The sequence below is a fragment of the Equus quagga genome, chromosome 13, assembly GCF_021613505.1.
Source record: "Equus quagga isolate Etosha38 chromosome 13, UCLA_HA_Equagga_1.0, whole genome shotgun sequence".
Classification (NCBI taxonomy): domain Eukaryota; kingdom Metazoa; phylum Chordata; class Mammalia; order Perissodactyla; family Equidae; genus Equus; species Equus quagga.
Window position 1 is genome coordinate 95,864,546 of NC_060279.1, and position 25,926 is coordinate 95,890,471.

Genomic DNA, 25,926 nt, shown 5'->3' on the forward strand with positions numbered 1-25,926 from the left:
GGGACTTCTTAGCCAAAACTTAATCCGGTGTGTAAGGCTTGCCCGGGAGGGGAGGAGATTGTTTTGAAGTGAATGACCTACAACTCCAAGGAGATTTTCACTTCTTGTCATGCAGCCCACTGCACCCAGAAAAATGAAATAATTATTCTATTCCTGATGTTCATGCTGCGAACAAAACCAGTCCTGTCTCCCTCCTGTTGGATGTTCTCTTTCTTGTATTTATGCCAATACTGGACTTGGCCATGATAAGCCATGTGTCTCTGTGTGTTCTGTTCAGAGTGATCACAGGAAGGTCCTGGCTTCTCCTGTCTGGGCCACCCTGAGGAGACCTGCCCCAAACAACATCAACTCCTCTGGATGGAACCAAAGTCATCTCCGAATAACATGCTCTGAGGCTAGTTACTGATTTTTCACTTTCAGGAATTATCAAAAGTCTGCCCTCTTGGAGGATGACAACTCTACTGCTTTCTTCCTCATCACCATAACACACACACACACATACACACACACACACACACACACACACACTTCCAATCCCTGTAGTTTAAGTATTTTGCTAAGACTGCTGCTATTCACATTTGAGCCAATTCACTGTGATTCGCCCCCCTGCTTGGATTGTAGAGTCAAAAATTTGAATCTCTGAAGTACTCAGGGCTGGAAATCATTCCCTCTGGAAGCTGGGGTTGGGAGGTGGGGCTGTTAGAGGCCTATGAGGGCACAAGTAGAATAGAAAAAGCCAGACTCCTACAGGCCTGTGTTCACAGACCCCAGGTTACCATGCGGTGGTGCTGCACTAGTGGCTACAGGACATACTACAACTCCTGATGACATCATACTTTTTCCCCCCCAAAAGGAGTCCATCAACTAGTGGTCACTTCCAGGGACAGAACCAGCTACACCAATTGTAGGAGTCAATGTAAAGTGATAATGCAGGGCTCTTTGTTCAAAACACATTCAGAATTTCAAGATGGCAAAAGCAGATGCTTACACCTACCACAGTCCTCCCAGATCTCTCTCAAGTCATTGGCGTTGAGCTCACAGTGCTTCTCAAGTCCTGAGGACAATGGCCAGGGAGGAGATAACCTGGAACTTCTGTGCGGTGAGGTCATCTCCTGCTGTGAATGCCAAATCAGAAGGGAGGGAGGAAAATAGGAAATGCTCTTTTGGAGGACTATAGACAGATAAGGAAAGAAATTTGATAATTTGAAAATATGGTGAGGTTTAACACTATGTGACAAATGACAGGATCAACTACAGACAGGCAGGTGATGTCAAAGTAAAAGTTGCACCAAAGTTAAAGAGGTAGAAATACTTCATTCAAGATCAGTACAATAGGGGAGAAAGAATGAATTCAACCTTGAAACTAAAGGCTGAAGACTTTTTAAGAGCAGGTAGAGGGAATTGGAGGCCACTTCTGTATTCTAATCAGCCTTACTCAAAGGAGAAATGAAACTTCTCATCAATTGTTGATAGGAGGCAGATTTTAAAGCTGATTTTAAAGGGACCCACTAAAGTTAGGCTGCCGCCCTCTTTCAGACACTGGGAAGTAGGGGCAGGATCTTCTAGGAGGATTCCATTTCAAAGGGATGGGACCAGGTCCTTGAGAAAGAGAGTCCCTGGGTCCTAAAACTTGCAAGAAAAGTCTAAGGAGACTTAAATACACTTCAAAAGGGCAGAGAAAGTATCTGCAATGAAAAATTGCAATGATATTTCAAAGGAAATGCTCTAGGAAAATGGAGGCAAGAGTTTACAGTGAGGAAGAGCTGTCTAAAGTTTAGTGAGTCTGAGGGAACATTAGGCCTCTAGGTCACTACAAAACTGCTTACTGCACAGTGGGAGGCAAACACAAGGACATCTCTATCAGCCAAGACCCAATCTGCATCTCCATAACTTCCTTGCAATTTATAAAGAGGTGCAAAATAGCTGAGAGACAGTGAACAGGGCTGGAAGCTGATCATCAGAAGGCTGTGCTTGCTGGAATTTTGCATGCAAACGCAACATTTCTGCAAAGTCACTCCCATTTTGATCAAACTTCATCTACAATGAAGAGTGTTCTTGATCCTAAACAAGGCTACTCTCACTCAGTTTTGCCTGATTGTTTACACAGGTGCAGGGGGCTTGCACACTCACGACACAGTTTCCTCTGATGCGATTTTCCTAAGGAACGTCCGATGGGACTTTTAACGGCCTCTTGACATTAGGAAGCCTAGACATCAGGACTCATCTGCAGTCTCTTCAGCTTTGAGTGACACCCTGTCTTCTCCAGAGCCCAAAAATATCCATCAAGTCAACCTTAGCTTCTTAAAATGTGGGGTCCTACCTGATCCTATGGACGTCATTTTCAACTAGGAAATTTGATTCAAAGCTGTGGTTGTACCAGCAATGTTTCCAATGATATCCTAGTAACAAGGAGGACAGAGTCTTACTGCACCTACACAAATAACAGTTGCCATGAAAATAAGAATGCTCAAGAAGACTTTAGGAATTCTTCAGAAGGAATCAGATGAGGAGAAAAAGATCAGTGTTGCTACCCCCATCTGTGTCCCCTTGTGTATTCCCAGTGTCTGCATCAGAGTTCAGGTGCCATCCATGCCTCCCCCTGGGGGAGGGAGAGAGCTCTGGTTCCTGAGAGCTTATCATGGGTTCCCAACCCTCATTGCACAACTGCTGACCTTCCTTCCACTGTGGAGATGGTGCAACTGAGGGCAACAAGAGCTGGGATCTGGAGTGGAAAGTGACCTCAAGCCAACAATAATGATAGTTCACATTGTTGAGCATTGATTGACTCAATGCAAGTCTTCTAAGGAGTTTCCACCTTTGTTCTTGCCTATTACAACAGCTCTACTTCAAAAGTTCATGAGAACTATCATTTGACAGATAAGAAATAAAACATCTATCCAGAGTTTAATAACATGTAGGAAGGTAAGAGAGCCAGAGGGCCAAACTCATATTTCACATGCAGGCAGGGGAGGTCACTTTTGCTGGAACTGACTAGGTTGGAGACCTCACAACTACAACCACCAGAATCTTCCCTCCCGATGGGGTGTGTGGTGAGGGTGCTGTGGTCCTGGGACAGCTTCATCTGCTCTGTGGACTGCAGACTCTGGTCATTGAAGAACCGCTGGATGGAGATCCTGGTCTCATGTGTGAGGCAGGTCAGGAGCACGGGATGTGTATGTTCTGTGATTGGGGTCCTTATGTCCTATGCTGACTAAGGTGGAGGGCCTTGACACTGGCTCTGAGAGAAACAGAGGAGGTGACTCACTGAAAGGGGGCCTGGGGCCTGGGACCACTCTCCTTCCTCAGAGATCTCAGCCCCTCACAGGGACCCAGTGAGCTCTGAAAAAGTGACTCAGAGGATGGCACTCACCGCTGCAGAATGATGAGTGTCTTTGATCAGGTGACAACATATAAGGATAAGGCTGCACCACCCCTTTTGATCCCCAGGTCACAAGAAGTTGGTCCCTGACCTGTGCCCCTGGACATCTCTGTAGTATCAGCACCAGAATCCTCTTCTCATCCCATGTGTCCTACAACCTCATCATCATGTGTAATTTTTCTCTCATGAACTTCCATCAATTTTTTCCTGGAACTTTCTTTGACCTCTGAAAAGAGAAGGCCACTTGCCCTATATAATTCTATGTCTGTGGGGGAGGCAAGCTTGCCAGCCCTATGCAGAACCTTTCATACACTGGGAAGGCATTCACTTCTTGGTAAATAATTGATTCGGGGATGAGGATGGCCCTGCCCAGTCTTGACAACTTTCGGACATGAAGAGATTCTAATCTAAAGGATGTCTCAATCTGACAGGACTTTATTTCCAGGGCTCTGGATTGAATATCCCCCTGAAGGAAATCTCTAGAGAGAAGTGGTTGCAGTTTTTAACAAAAGAAAGGCACTAGGAGGAAATAGAAGGAAACTATTTAAGATGACAAAGGTCATAAATGAAAAGCCAACAGGTGACATCATACTCAATGGTGAAACCTTGAATGCTTTCCTCTAAGGTCATGAACGAGACAAGGATGCTGCTTTCATCATTTCTGTTCAGCATAGTACAGAAGTCCTAGCCACAAGAATTAGGCAAGAAGAAGAAGTAAAAGTCACCAAAATTGGAAAGAAAATACAAAAATGATCATTTTTATGATAAAACATAATCTTCTATGTAGAAAACACTAAAGATTACACACACACACACACACACACAAAATAAACTGTTAAAACCAGTAAAGAAATTCAGCAAAATTGCAAGACACAAAATCAACACTCAAAATCACTTACACTTACATAAAATAACAATAAACATTCCAAAAACATTTAAGAAAACAATTGCATCTACAACAACATCCAAAAGTATAAAATACTTAGGAATATTCTTAATCTAGGAGGTAAAAGATGTGTACCTTGAAAACTACCAACGTTCAGGAAAAAACTAAAGAAAACACAAAGAAATGGAAAGACTTCCATATTCTGAATTGGAAGAATCAATATTGTTAAGATGACAATATACCCCAAACTAGCTGCATGTTTCGTTTAATCTTTATCAAAATTCAAAAGAAATTTTTGCAGAAATAGAAAAATCCAACCTCAAATTCAGTAGACCCTGAATCATAAAACAGTCTTTAAAAAGGAGAGCAAAATTGTAGGACTCACACTTCCTGATTTCAAAACTTAGCACAGAGTTAAAGAATCAAAATAGTGTGGCACTGTTTTGTGGTATAAAGAGAGGCATTTATGCTATGGGATACAATAGTGATCCGGGAATAAAACCTCAATAATGTGATCCGATGATTTTGGAAAACAAGATATCCACATGTGAAAGAATGAAATTGAACCATCACCTTGCACCATCTACAAAAATTAACTCAAAATGGATAAGATCCTAAAGTAAGACCCAAAGCTATGAAACTCTTATAGGAAAATATGGGCAAAGCTTCATAACTTTGGAATTGGCAATGATTTCTTGACTATGACACTAAGAACACAGGGAAAAAAATTAAAAATAAATAAATTGGAACTTGTCAAAATAAATAGTTCAAGAGGTTACAATCGACAGAGTGAAAGGGGACCTGTGCAATGGGAGAACATGATATGTAAATTACATATCAATAAGGTGTCAATATCCAGAGTATAGAAAAAACTCCTAAACTCAAAAACAACAAAACCACATAGCCTGATTGAAAAATGGGCAAAGCATTTGAATAGACATTTCTCCAAAGAAGATAAACAAATGACCACTAAATATAGGGAAAACAGCTCAACATCAGTAATCATTAGAGAAATGAAATTCAAAACTTTAATCAGATACCCCCTCATATATATTAGAATGGCTACTATAGACAAAACAGAAAACAAGTGCTGGGGAAGATATGGAGAAATTGGAACCCTCGTTCATTGTTGGCAGGAAGGGAAAATTGCACAGCCACTGTGCAAAATGATATAGTAATGATTCCAAAAGATTTTACACAGAATCCCATAACCCCTATTACTTCCAGGCTCTGACTGTTGATTGATCACGTAAAGGTGGTGTTCTGAGTCCCAGGTTCACATGAACACCACAGGGTCCTTGTGCTCCACTGGGCTGGAGTTCTTGCTTTGTGATAAGTAGATAAGTAGATTATCTACTGTGCAGGTGACAGAGAGAACTTTGCCCTGTGTGGTACCCTGATTCCTCTCAGACATCTTCATTTAGAGTTGGCATTTCTCAATTCTCAGCCAACACAAGTCCTTAAAAGAACAAGGCAGGTTTGTAGATCTCAAGACAAATGCATGAGGATCAGGGCACTCAGAGAACCTAAGGCCACCTACTCTACATCTGGGAGAAAGCACGGATTTCTCAAGTGTCAATATGTTAGCAGGGTTTGAGATTGCAAAGAAAGAGGAAGAGGATCAGAGACCACCATCCCCCCAAGCCCTCCCTCCATGACTCTCCTGGTTCTTCACTGACCAGCTGACTGCCTGGCCAGTCAGGGCTGATTCCTTCCCACTGCACACACCTCCATCACCCAGTGACGTGTTTTTTTCTCTGAGGGCCCGTTTTCAAGGTTCTCCTGGAGATGGGTAATGAAGGATCTGGCGTTCGAGTGTAAATAACACGTGAGGACCAGGAGCAAGTGTGGCAGTCGGGTGAGTACTCAGGGCTCAGGGCAAAGATGTGGATCAGATCTTCCCAGGTAACTGCAACTGCATGAGCCAGTGGTCCAGTAAATGATAGAGAGAGTCCAAGGAATGATCCAGAAAGGGAGTGAGGTGACAGGCAGGAGCTGCCTGGCTTTGGCAGCAGAACCTGATCTTTATCTTTGGTCTTTAAGGTCTCTTCTCTCTCTGCTGAGGGCAGCTGTGGACGTGTGCAAATGAGGAAGCATTGAATGATGGAAAGCGGGGAGTCTGAACTTGCTACAAATCTAGCTCTCATGGGCCATCTATGTTTGTTGGTTAGGAGAGAGAAACTTGAAGAAAAGTTAAAATTCTTCCATATGGGAACATTATGATGCATACTCCAGTGTCTCAGACCAATTGTGGGAAGGAGTATTTCTCTAGGGAGCAGTAAAAGACCGGAGACATGGGCCTCAGGGCCTGGAAGGTAAGAGAACCTGTCCTGTGTGGCCACAAGTCCAAGGTTTCTGCATCCAGCTTCCAGTTTCTGAAGAGATTTTGGACCATTCGTTCATTCACTCACCATTCCTTCCTCCCTCCATCAAAAGCCATTAAAGTTTGTTACACATAGGCCAGCTGCTGACTTCAGGTATACAGTGGGGACTGAGATGGCAAAGTCTTTCCTTTATATGCCACTGCGAGTGACACCAACACATAAGGAAACTAGTGATTTCAAGTCCAGTGCAGGGAGGTTGGATCAGACACTTAACGGGGTGGCCTGGACATTCCCTGCACTGACTGTGGTTACGGATGCAGGGAATTTAGTTCTAGAGTAAACGGGGAAAAATTCTCCACTTGCTTCCACTCCCAAGATCAGAATCTTTCCCTCTGAACTGGAGACACCTAAGAAGAGAGGACCTGAACTGGCAGGTGGTCGTGGGGTCCACAGATACCTAAGAAGGCTCCCGGTTGAGGAGAGGATGGGGCTGTGGCTGAAGACAGTCCTCGTGTCTGTCGCTCATGTTCTGTGTTATCCTGGTTCAGTGACTTTATCTCCCTTTGCCTCAGTTTCTCCTCAGTGAATTGGATAAACATTTGCCTTCCAGGTTGCCAGTGAATTAACCTTAAAATATTCCTAGTACCTGACTTAAATCTTCCCAGAGAGGAGCTGCTCAAATAAATGACATCTGTTATTGTTTGATTCAGAGAGAGAATGCCCCTGGGCCTGATGCCTGGTGGATGAGAAGCTGCCAGCAGCATTTTCTCTCCTCTGTTCCTCCCCTGGAGATACTGACCTTCCACTGTATTCTCGAAGTTTCCCAGGGAAGTCAGTTAAAGGCCTGGGGACCTTGTCCATCTGTACTCTCTATGCTGAGTCTCAGGTGAATGACCAGACTCCACCCCTGCCCAGATGTGGCTCATGGGGCTGAGCCTTGGCAGGTGACCAGCTCAGGAGAATTGGGACTCAGGAAGCCAGGCAATCATTGCCCCCTGTCAGCCCTTTCCAGAAGGCCTAAACCCAACACTGGCACAGGCTTTCCAGGGTCACTGGGGTCAGGAGCCCTGGGCCAGTGGTCTGGGCAAGGACTTTCTGAGTTGAGATTCTCTGTGAGCATCCCAGGAGGCTCCTCATCTCAGGCCCTGACCAAACCCCGCAGGGTCTTTCCCAGGGCCATGTTCCCGGGGATTGTCCTGAAGGGCTGCACTGACATTGACCACCTTCTACTGAGTTACTCTCATCACCAGGTCCTACTCTCTGCAGGGAATAACTACAGGGGCTCGGTTCCAGGATAGGAATTCCAGTCTTGTGAGGTTTGTCTCCACTGTGTGTATCCTGCACTAAATGCTCAAATCCCAACAGGGGATGGGATGCAGAGGGGGATGTAGGCACAGTGCAGGCCCGTCAGTCCTGTTTGTGTGAAGTAGAATTCACCCCAACTGATACCCAGCGGTCAGAGAGGAATGACTCACGATGTATGTGGAGCTGTCTTGTTCCTACTTCATATAACAAAGTTCTCTTTAAGCCTTGTAGGGTGTGGTATCCTGTGTCCTCCTGGGTGGTGTTCTGAAACAGCAGGGATCCATCAGGTTGTGTTTTCTCTCAACCATTGTATCCAGGCCCTAGAATATTTCTGATGTGTCTATTACATATGATAGAATTTCAAGTTTGGGCTGTACCCTGTCCCCTTTGTACCAGACATAGCCTACAAGATTCTCAGGCAGATCGGTGACGAGGAGAATAGCATCCTTCCCTACAACAGTGTTGGGTGGCACCAATTCAATATTAAGACGGGCAGTGGTGGGTGGGTGGCTTCCAGAAGGTTACGAGCGTGACTAGGAGGGAAGAGAGAGAGATCAATCAATATTTGGATCTTATTGAAAATAATAAGGATGCTAAGATTTCCCTTATTGAGCTGTATGGGGAGGCCATTCTGGTTTAAACCTGGTTCAAAGTAAAATGTATTTTTCCCAGAGCAGCCTGAGTCATGGCCCTCTGCCCTTGCGTTGCACGTCTGCTTCAAACATTTTCCAAAGGAAAGAATGCACTCTCTAAAGATAGGGATGAGTGTCTCCCTTTTCTGATTCCAATCCCAGTAATTCTTTGACGATAAGCTTTCCTCCAAGAGAAACAAGGACAAGTTCACCTGCTGTGTGCATGCGAAACATGTCCTTGTGACTTTGAAAAATATTGTACTCCTGTGGCAGTTGATATATGTCCTTTGTTCTGAAATGGTATATAACCATGCTGGAAACCATGCTTCCCTGGAGTGCTTTCTTCCCAAGGGAAGCAAACACCTTCGGGTCAGTCCTCACGTAAGCTTTTTAAGTATTTCTCTAATCTGTAGATTGGTTATTGACTATTTGCTTTGACAACCTATGTATTTGGATGGAAAGATGAGGCCTTGGGTCCTGAACAGGTGTCTTCATCTCTTAGACCTGCAACATGAAAACTATTCCTTCAGCCCCTCTGAACTTGTTATTTCCTCTTTTCCCGATACGCTTCCCAGGTGTCTGCCTGGCTCACTCCCTCCCTGCCCTCAGCACCCTGCTCACACTCAGGGGCATCTTTGGGAGATACTTTCCCTGACCTCCTACTCTAAAAGCCCTCAGCCCTCACTTTCTGACCTTTCCCTTCTCTGTTGCCCACATGACACTTGTCAGTCCCTCACGTCACATTCTAGATCTGTTTGCTTATCTGCCCCCCTACACTTGGAATGTGAGTTACTGACATCAGAGATTTGTCTAATCCTGTACCCTCAGAGTCTGGAGCAGGCTGGAAAAACCTGTGGATGAATGAACGAGTGTCCACAGGGCCCTCAACGTCCTAGTGTTTATTTGCCAATATTTGATGGTGGTGGGTAAGGACAATGTTTCGTGCTCCTGGTTAAGGTGTTTATTTGATGTCACCTCACATAAGTTATCATCATCATCAGTTTTCAAAATTCAATACTCAGTGATGACTAACTTGGGAAATGAGCAGTAACTGAGGCTTTCCTGCCCCTCACCAATTCCAGTTCACTGAGAATTTCCTGCTCCCGAGCCCTCATCCCTCATCTTACTCTGCCCCCTTGTCCATCCCCTCAGTTCCAAACAGAAGTGCTCTGTCCCCTTTCACAGCTGTGTCCTCCCCAGGAGACCACAGCCAGTCTCTATTTTCCCACCTCCCACCTCCCGTCAGGGAATCATCCCTCTCTCTTGTCAGCAGGAGTCCCTGACAGGGGACATGCCCTCTGCAGACAAGGGGTGAGGGGGCTTCCATATGTCTGTATCCTACTCTGTCCCACTCTACATGAGAAGAGCTTTGGCTCCAGAAATGCTCACAAGCACTACTGTCCTTCTCTGCTGTCCTTCCTCCCTCTGTGCTGAGCTTCTTCCGTGGGCAGGAGTACTCACCAAATCACATGCACTGGGGTGGGGGGATTCTCTGCCAAAGACCCTGCCTCTCTGTCCCTCATTCCTGCCACCCTCATCCCCTTCTTTCTCTTTCCCTTCCATGTAGATTTCTGTTCCCTGGAGACAGCTGAATGCTCTGCCTTCTTCAGCAGGTATTCTCATCCCTATACACACAGATACACACACACACATGCCCTTTTTTGCACAAGCACAAACCTAGGCAGTCTTGTCCTGGGCAGTCCCCACAGCTCTGGGTTCCAGCTCACACTCACCCTTTCCCTCATTCATCCCCGTCTGGCTTTTCCCTTCAGAGCAGGAGCCCGGGGGCTACATCAGGAACTCTTCTTCACAAGGCTGTCACCCCCACTGTGCATCAGAATCACCTGTGGAACTTGATAAAGATTGTGAATGTCCAGAGGACACCTTAGAAAGGCCACTTTAGCAGCTTCCCTGGTAGCATGGATGCCTGGCAGGCTGAGACCCCATTATGTGAGGGATGGGACAGCATCTCTCCTTCTTCTGTGCACAGGGAGGCTCTGCAGATCCTGCTAAAATGTAGATTTTGACCTGGCAGGAGTGGGATGGAACCGAGAGTCTGCACCTAATACGCTCTCAGGTGATGCTGGGCACACTGGCCTGCGGAACACTTTCCATAGCAAAGCTGATGGAGAACCCTGTCCCCTGAGAGGATGACTTGCCAACTCCAGCATTGGTGTCTGCTGTGTCCTGGCCTTGGGGTCTGTTAGCACCACACAGAGACCCAGGAGTCCCCAAACCTGGGAGATTATTTCTATTTGTGACACAGAAATTCAGCTGGGTGCCAGGGTCTTGCCAGTGTCCTCAGATGCTCTGGGAAGGTTGGATTTACTCCCAACAGGAAGGTCCCAGAGATGACAGGGGCTGAGAAAGGGGCAAACTGAGTGATGACTGGTGAGGGGACCTGCCTTCCATCTCCAATGTCACCACAAGCCTGGCCTCTGCTTCCAGGCACAGAGACCCAGTACAGATGTCTCAGAAGGAGCTGTAGTTCCTGGGTGTGAAGGGGGAGGTTTTTAGTGTTTCCTGGGTGAGATGATTGTGGTGGTGGGTGGTCAGGTGACTGTGGGCTCCCTGGTCCTCAGGGGAAGGTTTCAGGGAGACCCTCCCTCTTCATGTCTGTTGGCTGAGCTGTAGCTCTGAGCCTGTCCCTGTGCTCCCTCACCATCCTGGGGGCCTCTGTCCTCTGCCTGGCTGACTTTTTTGTGGTCACCCTGCCTTTCTCATGGGTGGTGCCAGGCAGGAAATGAGAAGCTGCACAGGGACCTCTGACAAGACAGGGTGTTCTGAGGCCCTTAGAAGGGGCAAGTGGAACAGAGCAGGCACCTAGGAGGTCCCAGAAGGATCTGTTGGACAGTGGGATAGAAATCTTCCTCCTTCTCCACCTCCTTAGAGAAAGCCACATTCATGAGTTAATTTCCTACAACTGGTCTGTGTGTCCAAATTTCACCCCACAGAGGACATGAGGAGACCTGCAGCCAATAACAGGGCCTGCACCAGGGATACTGACCAGGCTTCAAGGGTATGAGCTGGTCCTGAGCCCTGGACAGAGGTGGGCTCTGACCTGCAGGCTGAGGGGCCTGTCAGCCAGGGTCCTTTCACTGTGCATTCCATGCTACCCAACTCCATCCCAGTGCAGGGTGAGCCTGGGGAGAAGACAGGCATTGTCCAGTGGACTCCTGATCAAGTGTCCTGTGCTGCCTGGTAAATATGCTGACACAAGAGGTGCTCTCTGCCCCCAACCTTCAAAGGAAAGGTGCAGTGAGTGGTCTCTTGAGGTCTCAAGTCCGCCTGGGATGTCTCAGTGCCTGGAGGGCCAGTATTCAGAATGGCTTGTGTTTCCCCTATCACAGCACTGGGGCATTGCATCTGAGTCATTTTGTCCCTGTCTGTAGTCTTCTCCAGTTCTCCCCTCAGGGCCTGGGACCTGGAGCATCTCCATGTGGAGACTCAGCCCGGGGATTCTATGGATTCCTCTATTACAGCAGGGGAGGCCCCTGTGGGACAGTAAGCCGCAATGAGATGGAAGCACATGTGTCCTGCATTTCCTGTCCTATCCTGGATGGGAAATTCTCTTTGTCCTATGGACACCTTGGGCTGGTGATATGTCTTCAGGGGACCATAAACATGTGTCCCTCCATACCAGGGACCGTGGGGGCAGGGAGTCATCCCTAACTTCTTTTGTGATCAGGGTTGGGCTCTGACTTTCCTGGTGGTAACTTTACCTCGGGTGGAGAATCCACAGTTTGTGTCAGGTCAGGTCTCTGTGAGAAAAGGAAGGACACAGGCTATCAGCCCAGGCCCTCTGGGGAGAGAAGTCACTCACAAGGTAGACATGGAGAGAAGGTGTGATTTTCTGGGACAAATGGGGATCCAACCCCTCACTGTTAGAAGGCCCCGTCCTCCCTCCTGACTTTACGAGGGTTAAAGTCCCATCCCTGCGACAGCCATGGGTACTTGCTGGCCTCCTCTGATGCTGATGCCAGTGGCCTTTTGTCTACATTGAATGTTCTCTGACCCCAGTTGTCACAGGAGGGTAACAGGCTTCTGTTGTGTGGTTTCCCACATCCATTTTGCCAGGATGGAGTTGACCTTGACTGAGAGGACAAGGACTCCTGGAGGATCAGATTGGGAGGTGGAGGAATAAAGGTCTTGGCTGTGGAAATGTAACATTGGAGGTGACCCATGACATCCAGGATTGACACCCCAGATTGACTCAACTACTTCTCTTCCAATCTCCTTCAAAAATAGATGAAAGCCTGAGAAATTCCTGGAATCTCTGACAAAAGATTCTCACACGTGAGATGTGGAAAAACGAAGTAGCTCTTGTAAGATGCTTGTGGAGCCTATCCCAGCACTCAGGGCCATGGAGCCAGTGGGTCCCAAGTTTTGCTCTCCTGAGAGACTGCAAAGGTTCTGTGGCCCAAGACGGGCACAGCATCTTGATTTCACAGTTTTGTCATCCAGGAAGTAAGGAGAGCTTCTTTAGCAAGCTGAATGTCTAGTCCTGCTTTTGGAGATCTTTCTGGAAGGTGCAACTTGAGTCTGATTCCTAATATATAAGTAAAAAATAAAAATAAATTTAAATAAATAATAGTTCTCTAAAAAAGGAAGGCAGGCCATCTATGGAGTGGTGGTCATACTGGGTCATGAACTGAGATATGATTTTTTCATGCCATTCCCCTGATGTCAAAAAATCAAACAGAGAGAACAAGTCAGTCCTCATCATAGGTCACATGAACAAAGACCTAGGATGTTTGGACTTGGAAGAATCTTAATCAGGTGGGTAAGACTTGCCCACATGGGACATATCTTTTTGAATTGGATGGCCTTCAACCCCAAGAATATTCTAATTTGTTGTCATGCAACTCACTGAAGCTGGAGCAATGAAATTATTATTCTATTCCTGATATTTACACTGTGAGCATAACCAGTCCTGGCTGCCACCTGTTGGATGTTCTCTTTCTTGCATTTGTGACAACACTGGACTTGGTCATGATAAACCCAGTGTCTCCGCATGTTCTGTTCAGAGTGATCACGGGAAGGTTTGGCTTCTCCTGTCTGGGCCACACTGAGGAGATGGCAGATCTCCAAACAGCAGCAGCTCCTCTGGACAGAACCAAAGTCACCTCTGAATAACATGCTCTGAGGTTTCCTACTGATTTTCACTTCCAGGCCTGAACTAAAGTCTTCCCTCTAGGAAGATGAGGACTCAGCTCTTTTCTTTCCCATCACCATAACACACCCCCTTCCCATCCTGATCTCTTCATTGTTTCCCTAAGACCAACATTCAGTGTGGACTTTACTATTATTTAATGCTATTTAATGCTATTCCAAACACTAACTGTGATTTCTTTTTTTTCCCTCATTGTATGTGGAGTCCAGAATTTGAATCTCTGAAGTCCATCAGGCCTGGAGAACCTTCCTTCTGTGAGCTAAAGGGGTGGGAGTGGGGGACAGTTAGAGACATATAATGACACAAAAAAAGTAGAAAAAGCCAAATTCCTCCTCATCTCTTTTCACAACCAGCTAGTTCATCCTGCTGCCCTCTCATGGCCAACTTTGAAAGTGCACCTCCTATTAGGGTCAAACCTTGTTTTCCTAAAGGCATTCCATGCACCCATGCTCACTCCCAGGGGCAGAACCAGCTACATAAACCACATGACTCTGTGTAAAGTGAAAATCAGGGCTTCTTATTCAAAATAATTAAGAACGTCAAGATAGTGAAAGCAGAGCATTAAACCTACCCCAGGCCCTTCTAAGTGATTGTACGCATTGTGATCCCAGGAAGCCAGCCCTGCCTAGCAGAGAAAGTGGATGAGTTCATCCTCCAAGTCCATTCTACGCCAAACTCAAGTCATAAAAACCCTACAGACTTACAGCTAATGTCATACTGAATGGTGAGAACTAGAAGATTTCCAGCTAATGATGAACAAGAAATAGCAAGTGTTCTGAATGCCTTAGTAAGAAACCTGTGCTCCAAAGAGTAGAAGTATATGCCTGCTGATATTGATGATAGAAGACAATGAAGTCAGTGTTGACAATGACATCAATGACATGGTCTGCTCTGGTAATCAACAATTTAAGCCAAGTTGAAACTTCCATGGCCTGTAGGGCCATCCACATCTGTGACCATTCATTGATCTGCTACAACTTTGAAGGTTTTAGGGCTCCAATAGTCTGGCACATGCTGGCCACACCCTCCAGAGGAAAGGACAAGTTCCTGAACATGTACCTCCTTCCAACCCATGTTAGAAGGGTGAAAGGTGCTTTGTGGAGAATTCCATGCAGACTCCTAGAGTTCTGAACAAGGTCATAGTTTCTACAACATTAGAAAAACAGCTCCTGACATGTTACTAGGCCTCAGGAGAGATGGAACATCTGAACATGGTATGTAATGTGACCAGGGAGCCAGAACCCCTCATCACGACCTGTGTTCGATCACACCCACCACCATAAGGTCAGATGGGGACAGCAGATGCATCATAAATGGGAGTGGTACATCCTGGATTAGAGGAGGATAGGTGTCCAGACTATCATGACAACTACTGCCCCTCACTGACAGTCTTTTCAAGAAACAGTTTTGGAAAACTGGACATCCACATGCAGAAGTATGAAGCCGGACCATTGCCTTGCACTGTATACGATAATTAACTCAAAATGGATCAGACCCTGCAGTAAGACCTAAAACTATAAAACTCTTAGAAGAAAATATATGGGGAAAGTTTCATGACATTTTATTTGCCAGTGATTTTTTTTCATATGACACTAAGAACACAGGCAACAAAAGGAAAAACTAGATAAATTGGACTTTGTCAAAATAAATAGTTCAGTTTATTAGAGGACACAATCAACAGAGTGAAAGATGACCTATGGAATGAGAGGAAATAATGCACAAATATATGTCAATGAGGGGGTCAATATCCAGATTATACAAAACACTCCTAAAATCAAAAACAACAAAACCAAATAACCTGATTGAAAAATGGGCAAAGCATTTGAATAGACACTTCTCGAAAGATAAACAAACAAGCAATAAACACATGAAAAAATGCTCAATGTCACTAATTATTAGGGAAATGCAAATCTAAACTATAATCAAATACCCCCTCATATCTATTAGAATGGCTACTATCAAAACAACAGACAACAACAAGTACTGGGGAGATACGGAGAAATTGGAACACTTGCTCATTGTTGGCAGGAAAGGAAAATGGCACAGCCACTATGGAAAATGTATGGCAATTATTCAAAACATTTTACACAGTATATACCTACTAGTTCCAGGCTCTGACTGTTGATTGACCACCTGTGGGTGGTGTTCTGAGTCTCAGGTTCACGTTAACACTACAGGGTCCTTGTGCTCCATGGGGTTGAGTTGTTGCTTGTGATAACAGATGTGGGTAATCTACTGTGCAGGTAACAGAGAGAGTGTTGCCCTGTGTGATACTTTGATCCTTTCCAGGCATCCGCAATTAGACTTGGCCTTTCTCAATTCTCAGTCAACCCAAATCTTTAAAGGAATAAAGCAGTGCTGTGTGTCTCAGGACAAATGCATGAGGATCAGAGCACTCAGATAATTGAAGACCACCTGCTCTATGCCTGGGAGAAAGCACAGACTTTCTCAAGTGTCAATACATTAGCATGGTTTGGTTTTGAAAGACAGAGGAGGAGAATCAGAGACCCCATCCCCCCGAACCCTCCCTCCATGCCTCTCCTTGTTCTTCACTGACCAGCTGACTGCCTCGCAAACCTCCGATGATTCCTTCCCACTGCACAAACCTCCATAACCCAGCGAGGTGCTTTTTGTCTGAGGGAACATTTTCAAGGTTCTCCTAGAGATGGGTAATGATGGATCTGGAATTTGAGCATAAATAACCCATGAGGACCAGGAGCAAGTGTGGCAGTCAGGTGAGTGCTCAGGGCTCAGGGCAAAGATCTGCATCAGATCCTCCCAGGTTTCTGTAACTGACATGAGCCAGTGACCAAATAAATGATAGACTTTAAAGAATGATCCAGAAAGGGAGTGAGGGTACAGGCAGGAGTTGTTCAGGTTTGGCATCAGAAACTGATCTCTACTCTTGGTCTTTAATGTCTCTTCCATCTCTGTTGAGGGCAGCTATAGACATGCTCAAATGCAGAAGGGGTGACAGATGAAAGGAGGAAGCCTGAAATTGCTGCAAATCTGGGTCCTCATGGACAATCTGTGTTTGGTGGTTATGAGATAGAAATTGGACGAGAAGTTAAAATCATTCCAGAAGGGAAAATTGTGATTAATACCCCAGGGTCTCAGATCAACTGTGGGAAGTAATATTTCTCTAAAAAACAGGAAAAGACCTGAGACATAGGCCTCAGCCCCTGGAGGGCAAGAGAATCTGTCTTGTGCAGACAGAAGTCCAAGGAATGGGCATCTAAGTTCAGGTCTCCGCAGAGATTTTTGACCATTCATTCATTCATTCACCGTTCATTCCTTCCTCCATCTAAAGCAATTGAGAGTTTATTGCACATGGGCCCTGTGCTGGCTGCACAGGTAGAGTAGGGAGTGAGATGGCAAAGCCTTTCCTTTATCCTCCAGTGGGAGTGACACCAACACATCAGGAAACAAATAAGTGATATCAATTCCCATGCAGGGAGGTGTGGTTTGGGCAGCTCAGGGGGCAGCCTGGACATTCCCTGCACTCACTCTGATTGTTGATGGAGGTAGTTCAGTTCTAGGGTAAATACGGATGAATTCTCAGCTTGCTCTCACTCTCCAGACCTGGATCTCTCACTCTCACCTGGGGACACCTAATAAGAAAGGATCTGAACTGGCAGCTTGTCTTGGAGTCCACAGACACCTGTTAAGGCCCCTGGGTGGAGGAGATGACGGGGCTGTGGCTGCAGACAGTCCTCTTGTCTGCCGCCCTTGGGCTGTGTTACCACAATTCAATGACTTTATCTTCCTTTGCCTCAGTTTCTCCTCAATGAAGTAGGATAAATATTTGACTACCAGGTTGTCAGTGAATTAACCTTAAAATACTTATAGTGCCTGACTTAAATCTTGCCAGAGAGGAGCTGCCAAATAAAGGGCATCTGTTACTGTTTGATTCTGAGAGAGAATGCCTCTGTGCCTGATCCTGGTGGATGAAGAGCCACCGGCAGCTTCTTCTCTCCTATGTTCCTCCCCTGGGGACAGTAACTTTCCTCCAGAGTCCGCTAAGTCTCCTAGGGCAGTCAGTTAATGGCCTGGGGACCTTGTTCATCTGTGCTCGCCACGCTGAGTATCAGGTGAAGGTCCAGGAACCACCCCTGCCCAGATGTGGTTCTTGGGGCTGGGCATTGGCAGGTGACCAACTCAGGAGCCTTGGGACTCAGGAAGTCAGGAAATTATTGCTCCCCATCAGCTCTTCCCAGGAGGCCAAAACCAACACTAGCACAGGCTCTCGATGGTCACTGGATTCAGAAGCCCTGGGACAGGGGTCTGAGCAGGGGCTTCCTGAGCTGAGATTCTCTGTGAAGATCCCAGGGGGCCCCTCCTCCAGGCTATTACTGAGCCCTGCAGAGTCTTTCTCAAGACCATGTGCCCAGGGATTTTCTGAAGGGGCTGGGTTGAGATGGATCACCTCCTGCTGGGTTACTCTCATCCTCTGGTCCTGCTCTCTGCAGGGAATATCTGCAGGGTCTTGGTTCCAGGAAAGGAATTCCAACGTTTTAAAGTTTGTCTCCACTGTGTGTATCCTGCATTAAGTGCTCAAATCACAACAGGGGACATAATGCAGAGGTGGATGTAGGCACAGTCTAGGCCTGTCAATGCTATGTAAAGTAGAATTCTCCAGACCCAACACACGGAGGTCAGAGACAAATCACTCAGGGTATACATGGAGCTGTTCAGTTCCTACTTCATATGGCAAAGTTCTCTTTAAGACTTGTAGGGTGTAGTATCCTGTGTCCTCCTGGGTGGCATTCTGGAACAGCAGGGACCCATCAGGGTATATTTTCTCTTGACCATTGTATCTAGGCCATGGGGTTATTTCTGATGAGTCTATTACATACGATAGAATTTGGAGTTTGGGCTCTACTCTGTCCCCTGTGTACCAGACATAGCCTAAAAGATTCTCAGGCAGATTGGTGACAAAGAGAATAGCATCCTTCCCTACAACAGCGTTGGGGGGTACTGATTCAATAGTGTGTTGAGCAGCGGTGGGTGGCTTCCAGAAGTTTAAGAGTGTGACTAAGAGGGAAGAGACGGAGATCAATCAATATTTGGACCTTGTTGAAAATAAGAAGAATGATAAGAACTTTTCACATATTGAGGTATATGGGGATGCCATTCTGGTTTAAATCTGATTCAGTGTAAACCTTGTTTTTCCCAGAGCAGCCTGACTTATGGCCCTCTTCCCACACAGTGCACATCACTCCAAACATTTTCTGAAGCAAAGAATGCACTCTTTAAAGATAGGGATTAGTATCTCCCTTTTATGACGCTAATACCAGCACTTCTTGATGATAATCTTTCTTCCAAGAGAACCAAGTTGAAGTTGATCTGCTGTGTACATGCTAAATATCTCCTTGGGACTTTGAAAAACAATGGTGCTGTCATACTTGATGTATGTTGTTTGTTCTGAAATGGTATGTAACCAGACTGTAAACCACGCTTCCCTGGAATGCTTTCTTCCCTGGGGAAGCAAACACCTTTGGGTTCATCCTCACATTAGCCCAGTAAATATCCCTCTAATCTGTAGATTGGTTATTGAACATTGGCTTTGACAGACTTTCTATTCAGATGGAAATATAAAGCCCTGGGTCCTGAGAAGATTTCATCTCTTAGACTGGGAGTGTGTGTGTCTGTGTCTCCAACTGGTCAAGGTCAGCAGCATGACCACCATTACTTCAGCCTCTCTGAACTTATTTCTTCTGTTCCTAATACTCTTCCTTAGATGTCTGCCCAGCTCACTCCCTCACTGCCCTCAGTGCCCTGCTCACACTCAGGGGCATCCTTGGGGACGACTTTCCCTGCTACCTGCTCCAAAGACCCTTGGCCTTCACTTTCTGACCTTTCTCTGCTCTATTCCCTTTATGGCACTTGTCAGTCACTGACATCATATTCTAGATCTCTTTGCTTATCTGTCCTCCTACCCATGGAATGTGAGTGCCTGAGGGCAGGGACTGTCTTCTCTTGTAGCCCAGTGCCTGAAACAGCTTGCACATACTGTGGATGAAGGAATGAGTTTTTCCAGGTCCCTCCACATCCTAGTGTTTATTTGTCAATATATGATGGTGGTAGGCAAGGACGATGTTTAGTGCTCCTAGTTAAGGTAGTTTTTGTTGTCACCTCACATAAATTATTATCATCAGTTTCAATACTCAGTGATGAATAACTTGGGAAATGAACAGTAATTGAGGTTTTCCTGCCCCTCACCAATTCTACTTCACTGTGAATTTCCTGTTTCCTTGCCCCTCATCCTGCTCTGCTCCCATGTCCTCTGCCCTCAGGTACAAACAGAAGCATTCCATCCCCTCTCAGAGCCCTGTCCTCCCCAGAAAGCCATAGCCAGTGTCTGCTCACCCATCTCCCACCCACCCTCTGGGATTCATCCCTCTCACTTGCCAGCAGGAGCCCCCACCAGGGGATGTACCCTCTCCAGACAGGGGCTGAAAGGGGCTCCATGGTGTCTGCTGCCTGCTCTGTCCCTCCCTCTGTGGGAAGAACTTTGGCTCCAGAAATGCTCACAAGCACTTCTGCCCCCACAGGTCAACTCTGCTGTTCTTCCCCACTCTGTGCTGAGCCTCCTCCCTGGGTAGGAGTCCTCACCTAGTCACGTGGGCCAGGGGCAGGGTCTCTGCCAAGGACCCTCCCTCTCTGTCCCCTCATTCCTTCCCCCCTCATCCCCTTCTTTCTATTTCCCTTCTGTGTATATTTCTGTTCCCTGGGAACTGCTGAATCTTTGGGATCTTCAGCCGTGATTCTCATCCCTATACACATGGACACACACACACATACACTGCACTTGCACTTTTTTTGGACAAGCACAATCTAGTAAGTCTCGTCCTGGTCAGTCCTCACAGGTCTGGGCCCCAGTGCACAGTCACCCTTCCCCTCGTTCTTCCCTACCTAGCTTTTCCCTTCAGAGCAGGAGCCTGGGGGCTACATCAGGAACCCTTCTCACAGGGATGTCACCCCCTCCCTGCATAAGAATCACCTGTGAAACTTGATAAAGATTGTGAATATCCAGGCCACACCTTAGAAAGGCTACTGTAGTGGCTTCCCTGGTAGCATGGATGCCTGGCAAGCTGAGACCCCATGATATGAGGGATGGGACAGCGTCTCTCCTCCTCCTGTGTTTAGTGAGGTTCTGCAGATCCTGCTAAAATGCAGATTCTGACCCAGCAGGTGTGGAGTGGCCCCAAGAGTCTGCAGCTAACACACTTTCAGGTGATGCTGATCACACTGGCCTGTGGAGCACACTTTCAGTAGCAAAGCTGATGGAGAACCCTGTGCCCTGAGAGGATGACTTGCTCACTCCAGCATTGGTCTCTACTGTGTCCTGGCCTTGAGGTCTGTCAGCACCCTACACAGACCCAGGAGTCCCCAAACCTGGGGGATTAACTCCTTTTGTGACACAAAAATTCAGCAGGACACCAGAGTCTTCCCAGTGTCCTCAAATGCTCTGGGAAGGTTGGATTTGCTCCCAGCAGGAAGGTCACTGAGGTGGCTCTAGCAGTAAGAAAGGGGCAAGTTGAGTGGTGACTGATGAGTGGACCTGCCCTCCATCTCCAGTGTTACCAGACAGGCCTCTGCTTCCAGGGACAGAGACACAGTACGGGTGTCTCAGAAGGAGCTGCAGTTTCTTGGTGTGACGGGGGAGGTTTCCTGTGTTGCCTCGGTGAGAGGATCATGATGCTGTGTGGTCAGGTGACTGTGGTCCTTGTCCTCAGGGGAAGGTTTCAGGGAGACCCTCCCTCTCCATGAGTGTGTCCTGAGCTGTGGCTCCGAGCCTGTCCCTGTGCTCCCTGACCATCCTGGGGGCTTCAGTCCTCGGCCTGGATGGCTTTCTTGTGGTCACCCTACCTTCCCCATGGATGGTGCCAGGCAGGGAGTAGGGAACAACACAGGGACCCCTGACAGGGCAGGGTACTCTGAGGCCCTTAGAAAGGGCAAGTGGAACAGAGCAGGCATTTAGGAGGTGCCCAGAAGGATCTCTTGGACAGCGGGAGAGAAATCAGCCTCCTCCTCCACCTCGTTAGAGAAAACCACATTCATGAGTTAATTTCCTGCAAGTGGTCTGTGTGTCCAAATGTCACCCCCCAGAGGACACGAGGAGACTTGCATCCATTGACAGGGGCTGCACCAGGGATACTGACCAGGCTTCACAGGGTTGGAGCTGGCCCTGAGCCCTGGACAGAGGTGGGCTCTGACCTCCACGGGGAGAGGCCTGTCAGCCAGGGTCCTGTTCTCTGTGGGTCCCCAGGCTGCCCAACACCATCCCAGTGCACAGTGAGCCCAGGGAGAGGACAGACATCGTGCAGTGGACTCCTCATCCAGTGTCCTGTGCTGCCTGGTGGATGTCCTGCCTCAGGAGGAACTCTCTGCCTCCAAGGTTCAAAGAAAAGGCCTAGTGATTGGTCTCTTGAGGTCTCCAGGCACCCTAGGATGTCTCAACACCTGGAGGGATCATCCTCAGAATGGCCTGTGTTTCTCCCATCACAGCACTAGGCCACTGCATCTGAGTCATCTGTGTCCCTGTCTGTCATCTGTCATAGATATCCTCACAGGGCCCAGGAACTGGAACAGCTCCACATGAAGACTCAGTCTGGGGATCCTGTGGGTTCCTCTATCAGGGGAGGGGAGGGCCCCATGGGACCCTCAGCCCCTCTGAGATGGAAGCGAATACACCTCCACATTCTCCAGTTCCCCTGGATGCCATGGGCTGGTGAGATGTCTGCGGGTCACCAGAGCCAGATGTCCCCACATGCCTGGGAACTTGGGGACCGGAAATCACCCCATGAATTCCTTCTTGATGAGGGTAGAGGTCCAACCTAGTGGTAACTTTACATATGTACAGTATCTAGAGTTGTGTCAGGTCTCAGAGAAGAAGGACACAGGCTCCTGCCCTAGGCCCTCTGGGGAGAGGAGAAGTTACTCACAAGGTAGAGATGGGGAGGGGGTGTGATTTTCTGGGATGAATGGAATTATCCCCCTTCATTAGGAGGTCCCTGTCCTCCCTCCTGACTCTATAAGAGGCACAGTCCCATCTCTGAGACAGCCCTAGGCACTTGCTGGTCTCCTCCCACGCTGATGCCAGTGCCCCTGTGTCTCCATGAAACCTGCTCCGACCTGCAAGTGTCACAAGTGGGTGGCAGGCTTCCTGTGTATGGTTTATGTCATCCATTTAACAGTGTTTATTAAGTACCTGTTACTGCATTCAGGAAGCAATCGCTGTATATCTGGCCTGGCTCAGGTCTCTTCTTCGCAGTCATTGTGGCTGGAGTGGACACTTCTGTTCAGAGTCCCCTGGGCACAAGGAAGGAAACTGATGTCCTTCTCTCTCATCTGAAATTAATTGTGGTGGCCCACACCCTGGCTCTGTCTCCTGCTCTCACTGCATGTTCCTTGTCAAACCTCTGTCTCTCATGCTGGCAGTGCCTGAGGCATCAGCAATACCTCCCTGGCACAGGGGTTTGGACACTCTTAGATGCCAAGCCAACCAAACCCTCCATCCACGTGATGCTCCCAGCATCAGAGAGAAGGGCCTGGTGATGAGATCTAGGTATCTTGTGGGAAAATGCATCCAAGCCGCAGGGTGTGCCAGCTGCAGGAACTCTAGTGTCTGTTTGGTGGCATTTTGGACAGTAGTTGCAGGGTCCATGTGCACCCAGGAGCTGCTCATGAGAGATGAGCGTGGATTCAGTGCTTTCCAGTAGGTATTCGGCTTCCAGAATTTTCTGATGTGACTAGAAGCAGTTGGAGGCAAAGAGCACAAGGTTCAGGTGATGATTGGGATGGAGCTACAAAGATAGTGTGGAATTTTCTGGCTGTGGGCCCCACACATGCCCATCAGCACCCCAGGGACATGGGGGCATCATGTTGCAAGGACAGCCCAGGGTGCCTCCACTGTCCTGAGGACCGTGGGAACTCTGGCGTCATCTTCTCCTGCTGCTGATTGTAGGTAGTGGGATCTGGGAGAGCCCCCAGGAGCCACCTCTAATTTTGTATTTGAGATTTCAAGGGAAAAGGGGAGTCATTTCTATCCCTTCACAAAATTGTAGATAACCAGTTGACAGAAGGCACTCTTCCATCACTGTGAAAATTAACATAATGCAGTGGATGCTCTTTTAAGGAAAAACAAATAACTCTTTTAGTTTTATCAGTAACTGTGAGGCATGTTTTATTTTCTATGTCATTGTTAATGTCACTTTTTGTAGTTTAGTCTTAAGGAAATGGGGAAAGACGATCAGGACCCATGTTTTAGCAGAGGAATGTGGATTTTATGTGGACCCTACTAGGATTTTAAGCATCCATGTGTTCCTAGAGATCTTCTGTGAACACTGATGGAATTTCTCTTTCTCCATTTCTACTGGTAATCCCTCTAGAGAGCATCACATTTCTCCCTGAGTGTTGAAAACCATCTAAATAACAAAAAAAAGTGTCAAAATCCTTCTAGGTGATGATGATGGCACTCAAGTGGAGGTCTGTTCAAGGTGGATGATGGCAGCAGTTTTTGAGAACTTTCCCCTAAAGATAAGAGTAGAAGGCATCTCTTGGACTTGTCATAACCATGGGATGGATGAAGGACAGAAATGGTGGTCAGTAATTTAAGTATCAAATCCAAGAGGAAAAAGAGATTCTGCCCAGAGTGTGAGAGTGGATGGGTGAATGCGGAAGACACTTACAAGATCTCCCCAAATGAGGGAGTATCAAAGGCTCCTGTGCTTCAGTGAAGGGACCCAAGTTGGGGACAGGGTGCTGTTAGCTCATGGGACTGGAATTGAGGCCCCGGCACCGGTGAGTCTACATTTATTGGGAGTAGATTCATACTTAACAAATAATGCCCAGGTATATAATTGTGAAAATAAAGAGAAATTCCTATGATAAAATTTTCCTCTTAATATATTTTTGTAATGATGGACATGACTTTACATTCATAGCTAAGCCACCTGTTAAGAGGGCAAGAGCATCAGAGTAGACTGTCTAATGACATTCCACATAGATTTGTTATCATCTATTTTTCATGCCAGTATCTATAGTATTTCCCTCATCTGAGCTTGCAGTATAACCCAGTGATGTCATTTTGACTTCTGGATACACTCTTTGAAAAACTACAGTGTTCAAGCTGGCGAACTACAGGCAGCCATAAGTCAATCACCCCTAAATATGCCTCCTTCGGAACCTGAATGTGCCCTTTGTGCAAGGTCAGCCCAAATCTCTCAGCTCTCCTGGCCCCTTTTTGGTCTTCTTCCAGCAGAAACAATCCACTAGAGGGCACTCACACTCCTCTTTGAGCTCCTGTGGAACTTTTCCACCACGTGAGACCAATGAAGTATTTCTACTCCCTCAACCATCAGCGCTCAAATACACCTTAGATTTGCTCTGTATGAAGCTCCTGGGACAGAGATCATGGATCCCATAGAGGAACCTCTCATTGGAGTATATGTCTGCCTGGACGGGTGACCTGGAGGCAACCCCCGGGCCCAAGTCATCAGGGAGGGTGATGGTTCCAGGCACAGTGGGCAGTGAAAGCCAGATGCTCAGGGCCCAGATGCTGGTACCAAGGTGTGGGCACCGGGGAAAATGACTATGAGCCTGTGGCCCTGAAGGTCCTGTCACTTAGGATTTCTGCACATGAGCCTTGGCAGGGCTACTGGAGAATATTTCAGACTGGGCCTTCCACAGGAGAAGACTGGTCCTCCCAGATATTTCCAGAGCCTTCCTACTAGGAAGAATTGGGAGAGAGGTCATTCACTGTGGCATAGTTCTGTCCAGGCCTAAGTGTCTGGGCTTCACCATCAACTCCAGGTAAGTACCGAGGACCTGGGGAGATTGAGGTCCTGCCTGACCCCAACTCTCAGGACACCACTGCTGGGTTGTCTGTGGGGAGCTCAGCCTCCCCTCTCTCTCCCTGCAGGGCAGGAAAGAAAGACCAGAGTCCCTTCATGCAGAGTTGGACAGTGAAGGGGCACAATGAGTTTGGGCATGTGGATGTGAGGAGAGGCTATAACTCCTGGAGGGATGAGTAGTAGATGGTGAGGAGACAGGAGTACACAGCCCACTGAACTGCTGCAGCTGAGTCAGTCTCCTCTGGAGAATCCAGCCTTTTCCCTGCCAACATTCAAGAACATCCCAGTTCAGTGCTTCTGGCTGAGACCCCTCAGTTCTCTTTCCTGACCCAGTCCTTCATCAACTCTCTGTCCCCATCACACTTGGGT

At 47.2% G+C, this 25,926-nt stretch overlaps 1 pseudogene; it reads right to left on the minus strand.

Moving 5' to 3' along the window:
- The window catches only part of LOC124250375 (carcinoembryonic antigen-related cell adhesion molecule 21-like), an 89,907-nt pseudogene extending 69,737 nt beyond the window's left edge, over positions 1-20,170 (minus strand).
- Between the last annotated feature and the right edge of the window lie 5,756 nt (positions 20,171-25,926).